The sequence below is a fragment of the Stomoxys calcitrans genome, chromosome 3, assembly GCF_963082655.1.
Source record: "Stomoxys calcitrans chromosome 3, idStoCalc2.1, whole genome shotgun sequence".
Taxonomy (NCBI): domain Eukaryota; kingdom Metazoa; phylum Arthropoda; class Insecta; order Diptera; family Muscidae; genus Stomoxys; species Stomoxys calcitrans.
Window position 1 is genome coordinate 10,503,593 of NC_081554.1, and position 13,529 is coordinate 10,517,121.

Consider the following 13,529-nt stretch of genomic DNA (forward strand, 5'->3'; position numbering starts at 1 on the left):
CAACGCAACTAACTTTCTCAAATTTTGGCGAAAGAGGACAATAAATGCGCATTTTATGGGCCCAAAACCTTATATCAACAGATCGGTCTATATGGCAGCTATATCCAAATCCGGACCAATCTGGACCAAATTGGAGAGGGATAACGAAGAGCCCAACACAACGCACTTTCCCAAATTTCAGCAAAATCGTATAATAAATGTGGCTTTTATTGGCCTAAGACCCTAAATCGGCGGATCGGTCTATATGGCAGCTATATCCAAATCTGAACCGATCTGGGCCAAACTGAAGAAACGTGGCGAGTGGCCTCACACAACTCACTGTCCCAAATTTCAGCAAAATCGTATAATAAATGTGGCTTTTATTGGCCTAAGACCCTAAATCGGCGGATGGGTCTATATGGCAGCTATATCCAAATCTGGACCTGTCTAGGCCAAATTGAAGAAGGATGTCGAAGGTCCTAACACAACTCACTGTCTGAAATTTGAGCAAAATCGGATGATAAATGTGGCTTTTATGGGCCTAAGACCCTAAATCAGCGGATCGGTCTATATGGCAGCTATATCAAAATCTGGGCCGATCTGGACCAAACTGAAGAAACGTATGGAGTGGCCTAACACAACTCACTGTCCCAAATTTCAGCAAAACCCTATAATAAATGTGGCTTTTATTGGCCTAAGACCCTAAATCGGCGGATCGGTCTATATGGGGACTATATCAAGACATAATCCGATAAAGTCCATTTTCGAACTTAACCTGCTTATGGACAACGAAAGAATCTTTGCAAAGTTTCAGCTCAATGTCTCTTTTTGTAAACACTGTAGCGTGATTTCAACAGACAGACGGACGGACATGTCTAGATCGTCTTAGAGTCGGAAATGGATATTTCGATGTGTTCCAAACTGAATGACAAAATGGATATACCCCCATCCTTTGGTGGTGGATATAAAAAGATGACTGAATCCGTAAAAGGTTACTGGTCACTTCTGCCTCCTTAGTTTGGTGGACAGTGGTGTAGAAGAAGTCCAGCATAAAGTTTTTTTTAAAAGGTTAAGAAACCGCGTTGTCCTAGTAAACACGGCCGACAAGGGCCACGCGTACTTGGTCAGAGAAGACATTTCTCAATGTCTGATTTATATAGACATACAGATTAAGTATTAGGTAGCCACTACGGCTATGAGACTAAAAAGGAGAGTAGGAAAGTGTATAGAAAATAGGAACATACCAATGGCTGATAATTTTTTTTTTTGTTTTTCTGTCTGCCAACACGCAGGGGATGCCCCCTATGAATGCAGTGCATTGCGTTGGCGAGAGGAATTTAGGAATTGGAGGGGGGAAAAAAGGATGTGTAGTAGATATCAAGGTGGGTGGGAAAAACATTAGCCGGAAATCGATTCCACATACGAACGGTTCGGGCGAAATAAGAATTCTCTCTATAATGCATTGTGCGGTCCGCTGGCCAATCAATTTCAAACGGGTGTGAGTTCCTGGAAAGTCTAGTATCACTGACAAACATCCTTACATCAGGAAAAAGAAGACGAATATCAGACGAACCCACACCATGAAAGTACCGATAGAACAGTGCCAAATAGGCAGGCAATAGAGTTGGATACCCCACTGTACCCAATCAACGCCATCGCTCTCCTCTGTACACGATCCAGGAGCTCCAGGGATGATTTTGAAGCTTCAGCCCATACATGTGAGTTGTACTCCATTTTCGGCCTTATGAAAGTGATGTCGATGTCAGACGGAGTGAAGTAATTCTTACACCGTTTAAGGAAGCCTAAACACTTGAATGCTTCTTTGGACACTTCAAATACAAGTTTAGCCCAACGGACATCACATTGTGTTTTCATGCCCAGAACATCAAGAGCTTCTGATTGCTCAACATCTACACCGTTGATAGGCAATGATGATCGTAAGGGGTCAGCGAATCGTTTGTGCAGCACTGAGTCTTCCGTGCACTTAAATCTACTCGATTCATTCGACCCCACTCAGAAATGGCCAGTAAATCCAGGCAGAGTGTATCATCGCCTCTTGTCCTTAATCTCTCGAAGACTCGGCCTAGGGTCGAATGAGTACAAATGACAGAGATTACGGTCCTGCAGGCGGAGATCCGGGCGATCACGGAATGCGTGAAGTGGTGTGGTGCAAACGCGAGAACGTCGAGTCTGAACATCTTTACCGACAGTAAAATTGCCATAAGGGCAATAACAACCAGGACGATAAGGTCACCGACAGTCTTGCAGTGTAAGAAGGAGATTAACGCCTTCATCTTTACATACAATTAAATTGGAAGGAAAGGATGAGGTATCCGATCTGATACCTAAGATGACCTAGAAGTCGAGTGCGAGGCACTGCAGCCATCGGCATAGTCTTGGATTGACGGAACTCAGTTTGACGGATGGATCAAAGCTAGAGGACAAAGTGGGCCTGGAGGTTTCCATTGAGAACCCAGTGACTGAGATCTGTTTTAGACTGCCTGATCATAATACGGTCCTGCAGGCGGAGATCCGGGCGATCATGGAATGCGTGAAGTGGTGTGGTGCAAACGCGAGAACGTCGAGTCTGAACATCTTTACCGACAGTAAAATTGCCATAAGGGCAATAACGACCGGGACGGTAAGGTCACGAACAGTCTTGCAGTGTAAGAAGGAGATTGACGCCTTCTCTGAGGATGGGAAAATCCGCATCGTTTGGGTGCCGGGCCATAACGGCGTAATGGGAAATGAAAGGGCAGACGATTTGGCGGTAAAGGCCCGAGGACTGCCGTCAATAAACTTGGTTAACCCGAAGCCTTTCGGGTCGACGCAGTCCGAATTAAGGGAGTGGGCGACGAATGTGCATGCAAACGGTCGGTAGGACGGCGGAAATCCTATGGGGGTTTCCAGATCGTGAAAAGACGAGGCTATTACTGAAGGGAAGCTAGAAGGAAATCAGTATAGCTATTGGTATCATAACGGGACACACAGGACTACGAGCTCACTTGTGTAAAATCGGTGCAGCAAGTGATAGCATGTGTAGGGCATGCGGGGAAGATGATGAGACGTTGGAGCATTTCCTTTGTCATTGCCCGGCTTTCGCGTCCAACAGTTACTGGCACTTAGGTGGAGACACAATCTCAGACATGAACCAACTTAGGGGAGTGGTATTGAAAACAATTGAAAGGATTTTGCAAAGAATTCCTTACTTAAAATGTTCCTTTTAGAGGTTGTTTTATAGGTTTAAGAGCGCACAACAAGACGATTACTGGCTGAGGTGTATGTCCATAGTGTCATGGGGCGGATTAACATCTGCACCCTCTTTTCAACCTAACCTAACCTTAGTGCTCAAGAAGCCAAATCGGGAGATCGTTTTATATGGGAGCTATATCAAGTTAGAAATCGATTTAGATCGTACTTGCACAGTTTTTGAAAATCATAACAGAACACTATCTGCAAAATTTTAGCCAAATCGGATGAAAATTGCGGCTTGTAAGGACTCAAGAAGTCAAGTCGGGAGATCGGTTTATATGGGAGCTATATCAGGTTATAAACCGATTCGGACTGTACTTGACACAGTTGGTGGAAGTCGTAACGGAACATCATTTCCACAATTTTTGCCAAATCAGTCAAAAATTGCGGCTTCCAGGGGCTCAAGAAGTCAAATCGGGATGTCGGTTTATATGGGAGCTATATCAGGTTATAGACCGATTCGGACCGTACTTGACACAGTTGGTGGAAGTCGTAACGGTACATCTTTTCCACAATTTTTGCCAAATCAGTCAAAAATTGCGGCTTCCAGGGGCTCAAGAAGTCAAATCGGGATATTGGTTTATATGGGAGCTATATCAGGTTATAGACCGACTCGGACCGTACTTAACACAGTGATTGGAAGTCATAACAGAACACCGCATACAAAATTTCAGCCCTATCGGACCAAAATTGCGGCTTGTAAGGACTCAAGAAGTCAAATCGGAATATCGGTTATATGGGAGCTATATCAGGTTATAAACCGATTTGGACCGTACTTGACACAGTTGGTGGAAGTCGTAACGGAACACTATCTGCAAAATTTTAGCCAAATCGGTCAAAAATTGTGGCTTCCAGGGGCTCAAGAAGTCAAATCGGGAAATCGGTTTATATGGGAGCTATATCCAAATTTGATCCGATATGGCCCATTTTCAATCCCCAATGACCTACTTCAATATTGAGTACCTGTGCAAATTTCAAGCGGCTAGCTTAAGCGTTCGACTGCTATTCTGATTTCGACAGACAGAGGGACGGACGAGACCACAAATCATGTAATGCTTGGGAATGGCTTCTAGTACCAAACTGTGTTAGAACGACCAGGCACATTTTCTATCTGGCTACCCACCTAACATCGTGTACAGGTTGTTATGCACCAATTTTAATGTTTCCAGCATCCTTTATATTCTTATGTGTCCACATAAAGTTGCGGCCTAACTTAAATCATCAGGCCAGTTTGATGATTTTTCTCTGTGGAAATATTTACTTAAAGCATTATCCCCCATACCCTAAGGGCTCTTTACTCAAAGAAAATATCGGTTGAGTGAAATGTTTCCTCCAGTGACCAGAAGAGAGCAAAGGTTTACCTACGAATTTGATCCTTGCTGCTACAATTGCTGGCAGTGGCCAAGGGATTTGTCAAAACAAACTTTGTTTTTGGGTAAAGTTTTGAGGGCACTTGGGCAAGCAAATCCTATGCCACGACTATAACAAACCATGGATGCAACCCAACCCCAGGGCAAGAGAAGGTTAAAAAGGGTCTAGCCATCGCATGGACTAGAAACTTAACCCATTCACAGGCCTCTAAAAGGAAAAATAAACAAACAGCCCAAAACAAACTTGGTATTGCTGCCTGCCTTTAGTTTAGGTCATCTGGGATTTTTTTTGTTACTGTTTCGAGTTCAGATTACAGTTTTGCGCTTTGGAAATTTAAATTTGTTTGCTTTTACATTTACACTGAGATAGATGGTCGGGGTTCGAGCGATCATTCTCTCACTAGACCGCCTTGCTTGCTCAGTGTTGTTGGGTTGTAAAAGTATCGATCAATCGGTGGTTTTATGGTTTATTTGTACAATTTTCTACTACTAATGAATGTGAAATAAAACTCCCCGATGTTCGAACTTCCAGCCGACGAAGTGAGCGAGTGAGTGAGTGATGCATCACTCAACAAATCGCATGGCAATAAAATTAATAACAACCCGCTAATTTCTTTAAGTCCGTGCTGCATACAGGTCGTCTGTCTGTCTGTCTCGATGTACGTGTGCGTGTGTGTTTTAACCCTATGCTGGGCAATTTATTGTTGCTTTGCCCTTATCTGGCTATGCAACAAATCGGATAAATGCCCAGATTTCGTCATCATTGAAAATTTACAATTTCAGTAGTTTTATGACATACAGAGGGACGGACAGGCATTGCAACATTCTTTCATAATTGTTTGGCCTTAAACTAAGCAGAGTAAAAGAGAGGCAAGATGGAGTACATGATGGAAGGAAGTTGGACTTATAATCACTCATACGTGTATATGCTTCACGTATGTGTGTTCACAGCGCTCATGTCCTTTGTCTGTCTTTCTTGTCTTTATTCTCTGTTTGATTTTCTTTGTGTTCTTCTGCTGCGTAATATGATGATTTGTTTTTCTCTACTGACCTTTGAATATCGACATCCTTTTACCGCCCCGAAATTTACACGCAATTTCTGGGAATTGTGATTTACGTTAATTAAGTAAATAATCACTACAATTTACGTTTTATTGCCAGAAAAGGGAAAGGGGAAATTTCTTTAAGCATGTCTTTGGTGAAGAATGTGTGTAGTTGAGGTAGATTAGTAGGTTGAAGCCAATTTTTTTTTAAATTAATGAAAAACTAATGGCAATTTCCCTATTGGAGGCCACCAAGAGGTGCAGAGGTTAGCATGAACGATTGGGTTCGAATCCTGGCGAGACCATCAGAAAAAATATTCAGCGGTGGTTTTCCCCTCCTAATGCTGGCAACATTTGTGAGGTACTATGCCATGTAAAAACTTCTCACCAAAGAGATGTCGCACTGCGGCAAGCCGTTCGGACTCGGCTATAAAAAGGAGGCTTCTTATCATTGAGCTTAAACTTTAATCGGACTGCATTCATTGATATTTGAGAAGTTTGGTCCTGTTTTTTAGTGGAATTTTCATGGGCAAAATTTGTATTTGTATTAATTTTCCTCTCAAAGGCAGATATAAAGGGGTTATAGCCAATTTCAATTGAGGGATTTCTGATAAAATTTAGAATTTTGAAGACATTTTTTTCTTTGAAGACATTTAACTTCGACTTTGTACTGTACATTGCGGATATCGAAAAGCCTAACATAATTCACTGTATCAAATTTCAATGAAATCGGATTATAAATTGGCTTTTTATGAGGCCCAAGACCCTTAATCAAGAGATCGGTCTATATGGCAGCTATATATAAATCTGAACCGATCAGAGCCATATTACAGAAGTATATCAAGGGGCTTAGCATAACTCGTTTTCTCAAATTTCGGCGACATCGGACAATAAATGTGGCATTTATGGGCCAAAAATCTTAAATCGAGAGAACGATCAATATGGCAGCTATATGCAAATCTTGATCGATCTAGGCCAAATTGCAGAAATGTATCAAGGGGCTTAACTTAACCCACTGTCCCAAATTTCGGTGACATCGGACAATAAATGCGCCTTTTATGGGCCCAAAACCTTAAATCGAGAGATCGGTCTATATGGCAGCTATATCCAAATCTGAACCGATCTGGGCCAAACTAAAGAATGATGTCGAGTGGTCTAACACAACTCACTGTCTCAAATTTTAGCAAAATCGGATAATAAATGTGGCTTTTATGGGCCTAAGACCCTAAATCGCCGGATCGGTCTACATGGCAGCTATATGCAAATCTTGATCGATCCGGGCCAAATTGAAGAAGAATGTCGAAGGGCCTAACGCAACTCATTGTCCCAAATTTCGGCAAAATCGGACAATAAATGCGCCTTTTATGGGCCCAAAACCTTATATCGAGAGATCGGTCTATATGGCAGCTATATCCAAATTTGGACCGATCTGAGCCAAATTGAAGAAAAATGTTGAAGGGCCTAACACAACTAACTTCCTCAAATTTTGGCGAAATAGGGCAATAAATGCGCATTTTATGGGCCCAAAACCTTATATCAATAGATCGGTCTATATGGCAGCTATATCCAAATTTGGACCGATCTGAGCCAAATTGAAAAAGAATGTCGAAGGGCCCAACGCAACTAACTTTCTCAAATTTTGGCGAAAGAGGACAATAAATGCGCATTTTATGGGCCCAAAACCTTATATCAACAGATCGGTCTATATGGCAGCTATATCCAAATCCGGACCAATCTGGACCAAATTGGAGAGGGATAACGAAGAGCCCAACACAACGCACTTTCCCAAATTTCAGCAAAATCGTATAATAAATGTGGCTTTTATTGGCCTAAGACCCTAAATCGGCGGATCGGTCTATATGGCAGCTATATCCAAATCTGAACCGATCTGGGCCAAACTGAAGAAACGTGGCGAGTGGCCTCACACAACTCACTGTCCCAAATTTCAGCAAAATCGTATAATAAATGTGGCTTTTATTGGCCTAAGACCCTAAATCGGCGGATGGGTCTATATGGCAGCTATATCCAAATCTGGACCTGTCTAGGCCAAATTGAAGAAGGATGTCGAAGGTCCTAACACAACTCACTGTCTGAAATTTGAGCAAAATCGGATGATAAATGTGGCTTTTATGGGCCTAAGACCCTAAATCAGCGGATCGGTCTATATGGCAGCTATATCAAAATCTGGGCCGATCTGGACCAAACTGAAGAAACGTATGGAGTGGCCTAACACAACTCACTGTCCCAAATTTCAGCAAAACCCTATAATAAATGTGGCTTTTATTGGCCTAAGACCCTAAATCGGCGGATCGGTCTATATGGGGACTATATCAAGACATAATCCGATAAAGTCCATTTTCGAACTTAACCTGCTTATGGACAACGAAAGAATCTTTGCAAAGTTTCAGCTCAATGTCTCTTTTTGTAAACACTGTAGCGTGATTTCAACAGACAGACGGACGGACATGTCTAGATCGTCTTAGAGTCGGAAATGGATATTTCGATGTGTTCCAAACTGAATGACAAAATGGATATACCCCCATCCTTTGGTGGTGGATATAAAAAGATGACTGAATCCGTAAAAGGTTACTGGTCACTTCTGCCTCCTTAGTTTGGTGGACAGTGGTGTAGAAGAAGTCCAGCATAAAGTTTTTTTTAAAAGGTTAAGAAACCGCGTTGTCCTAGTAAACACGGCCGACAAGGGCCACGCGTACTTGGTCAGAGAAGACATTTCTCAATGTCTGATTTATATAGACATACAGATTAAGTATTAGGTAGCCACTACGGCTATGAGACTAAAAAGGAGAGTAGGAAAGTGTATAGAAAATAGGAACATACCAATGGCTGATAATTTTTTTTTTTGTTTTTCTGTCTGCCAACACGCAGGGGATGCCCCCTATGAATGCAGTGCATTGCGTTGGCGAGAGGAATTTAGGAATTGGAGGGGGGAAAAAAGGATGTGTAGTAGATATCAAGGTGGGTGGGAAAAACATTAGCCGGAAATCGATTCCACATACGAACGGTTCGGGCGAAATAAGAATTCTCTCTATAATGCATTGTGCGGTCCGCTGGCCAATCAATTTCAAACGGGTGTGAGTTCCTGGAAAGTCTAGTATCACTGACAAACATCCTTACATCAGGAAAAAGAAGACGAATATCAGACGAACCCACACCATGAAAGTACCGATAGAACAGTGCCAAATAGGCAGGCAATAGAGTTGGATACCCCACTGTACCCAATCAACGCCATCGCTCTCCTCTGTACACGATCCAGGAGCTCCAGGGATGATTTTGAAGCTTCAGCCCATACATGTGAGTTGTACTCCATTTTCGGCCTTATGAAAGTGATGTCGATGTCAGACGGAGTGAAGTAATTCTTACACCGTTTAAGGAAGCCTAAACACTTGAATGCTTCTTTGGACACTTCAAATACAAGTTTAGCCCAACGGACATCACATTGTGTTTTCATGCCCAGAACATCAAGAGCTTCTGATTGCTCAACATCTACACCGTTGATAGGCAATGATGATCGTAAGGGGTCAGCGAATCGTTTGTGCAGCACTGAGTCTTCCGTGCACTTAAATCTACTCGATTCATTCGACCCCACTCAGAAATGGCCAGTAAATCCAGGCAGAGTGTATCATCGCCTCTTGTCCTTAATCTCTCGAAGACTCGGCCTAGGGTCGAATGAGTACAAATGACAGAGATTACTGTCTTCCGCAAATGAGTAGATCAGAATCGATGTCTGACCCAACAGATCGTTGATGAGAATAAGAAAAAGGGAAGGAGAAAGAACAGAGTTCTGGGGTACACCTGAGGTCAATTTGTGCTCATTGGATGAGAACCCATCTAAAACGACTCGAATAGAGCGATCTCTGAGAAAGCTCGAAATAAATCGAACGAAGCCATTACCGACACCAAATGCGACAAGCTTTGATAGTAGTGCACCGTGCCAGACCCTATCAAATGTCTTGAAGATATCCAGAGCCACAACCTTACTGTCACCAAACTGGTGGATTGAGCGACTCCAACGTTGCGACAGAAGTGTCATGAGGTCGCCCGTAGAGAGATTTCTGCGGAAGCCATACTGTTGGTCGCTAAGAAGGCCATTAGACTCCAAATACCTCACAATATGGTGATTGACCATGCTCTCCATGACTAACCTGTTGGCTGACCATGCTCTCCATGACCTTGGAGAGAGCGGAGCATATCGCAATTGGCCGATAATTTGCAGGGTTGTTTGCCTCATTTTCTTGGGTATTGGCTGAACGTTGGCAATCTTCCAACGCGCCTGGAAGACTCCCGCACAGTAGGCAAGCTTGAAAAGGTTGCGTAATGGACTAGCAAGCGTCGAAGAACACCTGAGCAAGACAAGTGTTGATATGCCATCCGGGTCCGGGGATTTATTTACATCTAGATTCTCACGAACCCTTTTAACTCCAAGAGTTCGAAAAAATATTTGGGGCATGATGCCCGATATATTTTTGACTGAGGGGATTGGTTGATTGCTATTCGGCAGGGAAGAGTTCTCTGCAAGTATATCAGCCAACAGGTTAGCCTTATCAACCGGGTCAGTGAACGTGTGATCATCCTTAACAAGAGTTGGAATAGATGAGGAACTACCCTTTACTCTTTTCACGAAAGACCAAAAGCTCTTACTTCCTCGTGTAGAAGCAAGAAGCTTAGTACGCAGACGCTGTTCGTAAAGAAATTTTTCGCGCCTAAGCACATTGGCACACGAAGATCTTGCCTGCTTGCGCAGCAGTTCAGTATTGGCATTTTTATCCAAGCGCCAGTTCCTGAATTCGAACCTCTTTCGATCTGACAGCATCTCTGCATGTCTGGTTAAGCCAACTTTTGTAGTCTGATTTAGCCGTTATAGTCTTAACTGGAATAAAGGTCCGAAACGTTTGGTTGGACAAAAAATGCTACGGGGTTATCCGGATCGTGTCACGACGAGGTTTTTACTGTGGGAGTAAAAGTTATGTTGTATGTAGGACATGTGCGCAAGGCATGTCCTACGTAATTTATAATTTTTATAGCCTCCACCATAGGAAGGGGGTATACTAATTTCGTTATTCCCTTTGTGACACATCGAAATAGTGGTCTAAGATCCAATAATGTGTACATATTTTTGATCTTTGATTCTAAGTCGATTAAGCCATGTCCGTCCGTCTGTCCATCTGTCAATAACACGCCAACTTTCGAACGAATAAATCCAGTTGCTTTAAATTCTCCATGAATACTTCCTGAATGGGCCTTATCGGTCCATGCTTTGGTATAACTGCCATATTCTTAAGCCTCTCAAGGATTTGGATTTGGCTGAAATTTTGTTGCGACTTACAACAACTAAATATGGTTGAAATCGGTTCATAACCTGATATAGCTCCCATTCAACATTCGTGCTAAATATGGTCTGAATCGGTATAAAAGCATATAAAGCTCCCATATAAACCGATCTCCCGACTTTACTTCTTTATCCCCTAGAGGGCGCTGTTCTGCTAAGATTTGGCTGAAAGTTTTCACAACGACTTCTTCCATCATTTTCCACTTATCAAGCGGTCCATAACCATATAAACCGATCACCCGACTTTAGTTGTTGAGCCCCCTTAAGAAGCAATTTTTATCCGATTTGACTGAAATTTTACACAATGACATTAAACGGGAAATTTGTCCAATTTTCTACAGTTTGCTGATTTTTGAACGAATTTAGATAACAGCAGATCAAACTCACCAGGAACCTCAAGGGGTCTAACATCAATTCATTGTCTTAGATCATAAAACGGCAGATTGGTCTATATGGTAGCAATATCCAAATATATTCCCATCTACACCATATTCAGTTTATGAACGACTCCAAAACAACCCATTGCAGCAAATTTAGCGAAATCGGGAATTAAATGCTCTTTTTATGGGTCAAAAAACTTAAATCGGCATACTGGTGTATATGGTAGCTATATCCAAATATAGCCCGATGTAAAACATATTCGGTACGAATGCACAGCAAAATTCTAATTTGGCCATGGACATTCCGTATGTGCTGTCCGACTCAAGTTTAAGCTAAATGATACGGAGTCTCCTTTTTATAGCCGAGTCCGAACTACATGCTGCCATGCGACACCTCTTTGGCGAGAAGTTTTACCATGGCATGGTACCTTTAGAAATGTCGCCAGCATTCTGATGTTTTCGCCATGTTTCGAACCCAGGCGTTCAGCGTCATAGGTGGATATGGTAACCTCTGTGGCACGATAGCCTCCTCCTAGCACAGCTCATAGTGTAAAATTTCAACGAACTAGGAAAATTTTTAGGCAAAAAATTTTCATCATATGAATTTTTCACATATGCTTCTTTCCAATAAGGCTTACAAAATCTTATCTGCCTCAAAGAAACATACTTGACTTTGATTTTATTTCTTCAAAATTTCAACTTCATCTTAAGCTACATCTATGTACGAGACTCTTACTATTGGTTTTTAAGACAAAAAAGTTCCCAACTGAGCTGATAGAGCTGAGTTTAAAGCTAAAAAAGAAGAAATCATCAAGTAAATAGCAGAGAACCTAATTAAAATTTCTTTTCATTGTTAATTGCCAATGAAGACATGTTTAAGAGTAGTTTAAAGTGTTTAACACTAATGAGTCGATTTTCATTTTTTTGCTTTTGTCTAAAAGAACAATCAAATCAAAGAAGATATAAGCCTTTCGCCTTATGTCTTCTCTATATACGTACATATGGTGGCCTAAATGAGTGAGACAGAAAGCTTAGGAAAAGGGATAGACAAAGTCCAATTAGGTTTGGTTTACTTTTTTTCTTCTTCTCAATTTCCTGGAGATCATTCTGGGCAGTGTGGCGTTCACAAAAGAAAATCACAATGAAGTCTTTTGGACCCCCCTTATATATTGTAGACAGCAAGAGCAAGGGAGAAAGAGAAATACCCAATCAATATCAATACACAAATACACAGGTATGTAGTGAAACTCATACAACAGACAGGTAGTTAAGGTATTTGAGTATATGGCCTTAGAGTAAAAGGTGGGCATATGCCGAAAAATGTGTGAGAGACAGGAAGAGAGAGCACACAAGAACTCCGAAAATTATAAAGAACTCCGAAAGTGTAAAGAACAAAGGCCGTCGAGAATTTTTTTATTTCCTTAAATAAAAAATCATTTATTTTAAAATTGCTTTATATATTTTTCATTAAATATTGTATTTATTATTATTTTATTTTTATAACTCTTGATCTTGCATGCTTGTTGTCTGTTTTCTTATTGGCTATTGCCTTATTCTCCGAAGAGAGAGTTTCAATATATAACAGCAAAGTATATAAAATCCCCCTTCTCAAAAGAGAGACACTAGCCACTATAGTTATAATGAAGCCTTCTCTTTCTCTCTCACACTTAGCATCATGGCTACGCCTACCCGTTCATATTCTCCTCATTTGTATTATAAGCATAATACTCTTTAATAGATATACCCCTAACATAGTTGATGTTGTTGCTATTGCTACAGGCCCATTCAACCATTCATTCATATTGCATGTGTGTGTTTGTGTTTGTGGCCCCTCATGTTGTATTGCTGATGAGTGTGTATAGTATTTGTTTTAGTTAAACGACATCAACGATGACGATCAGCACCACAGCAAGCCAACACTACTGCTCTCATAACCACACGCACACACACCGAGGGCAGATGAGTTGCGCGCGACCACTCCACAGTCAACGATGAACATAACAAAACATGAGCACACATTAAAAATACAAAACAACAACAACAATGAAATAAAAACGACAGATATTGAAGTGTAGCAAAAGAACTTGAACACAATTTAGTTTACTGTTAGCACTGAACCGGGTAACACAGCATTACACAGCACACACGAGTAGGAAAA

General features: G+C 41.6%; 1 protein-coding gene across 1 annotated transcript in view; it reads left to right on the plus strand.

Moving 5' to 3' along the window:
• Positions 1-13,328: 13,328 nt before the first annotated feature.
• LOC106082574 (protein wingless) overlaps positions 13,329-13,529 on the plus strand; it is a 33,163-nt gene continuing 32,962 nt past the window's right edge. Inside the window, exon 1 of the mRNA XM_013245182.2 lies at positions 13,329-13,529. This exon is cut by the window's right edge and continues 912 nt beyond it. The gene's annotated coding sequence lies outside the window, so the exon portion shown is untranslated.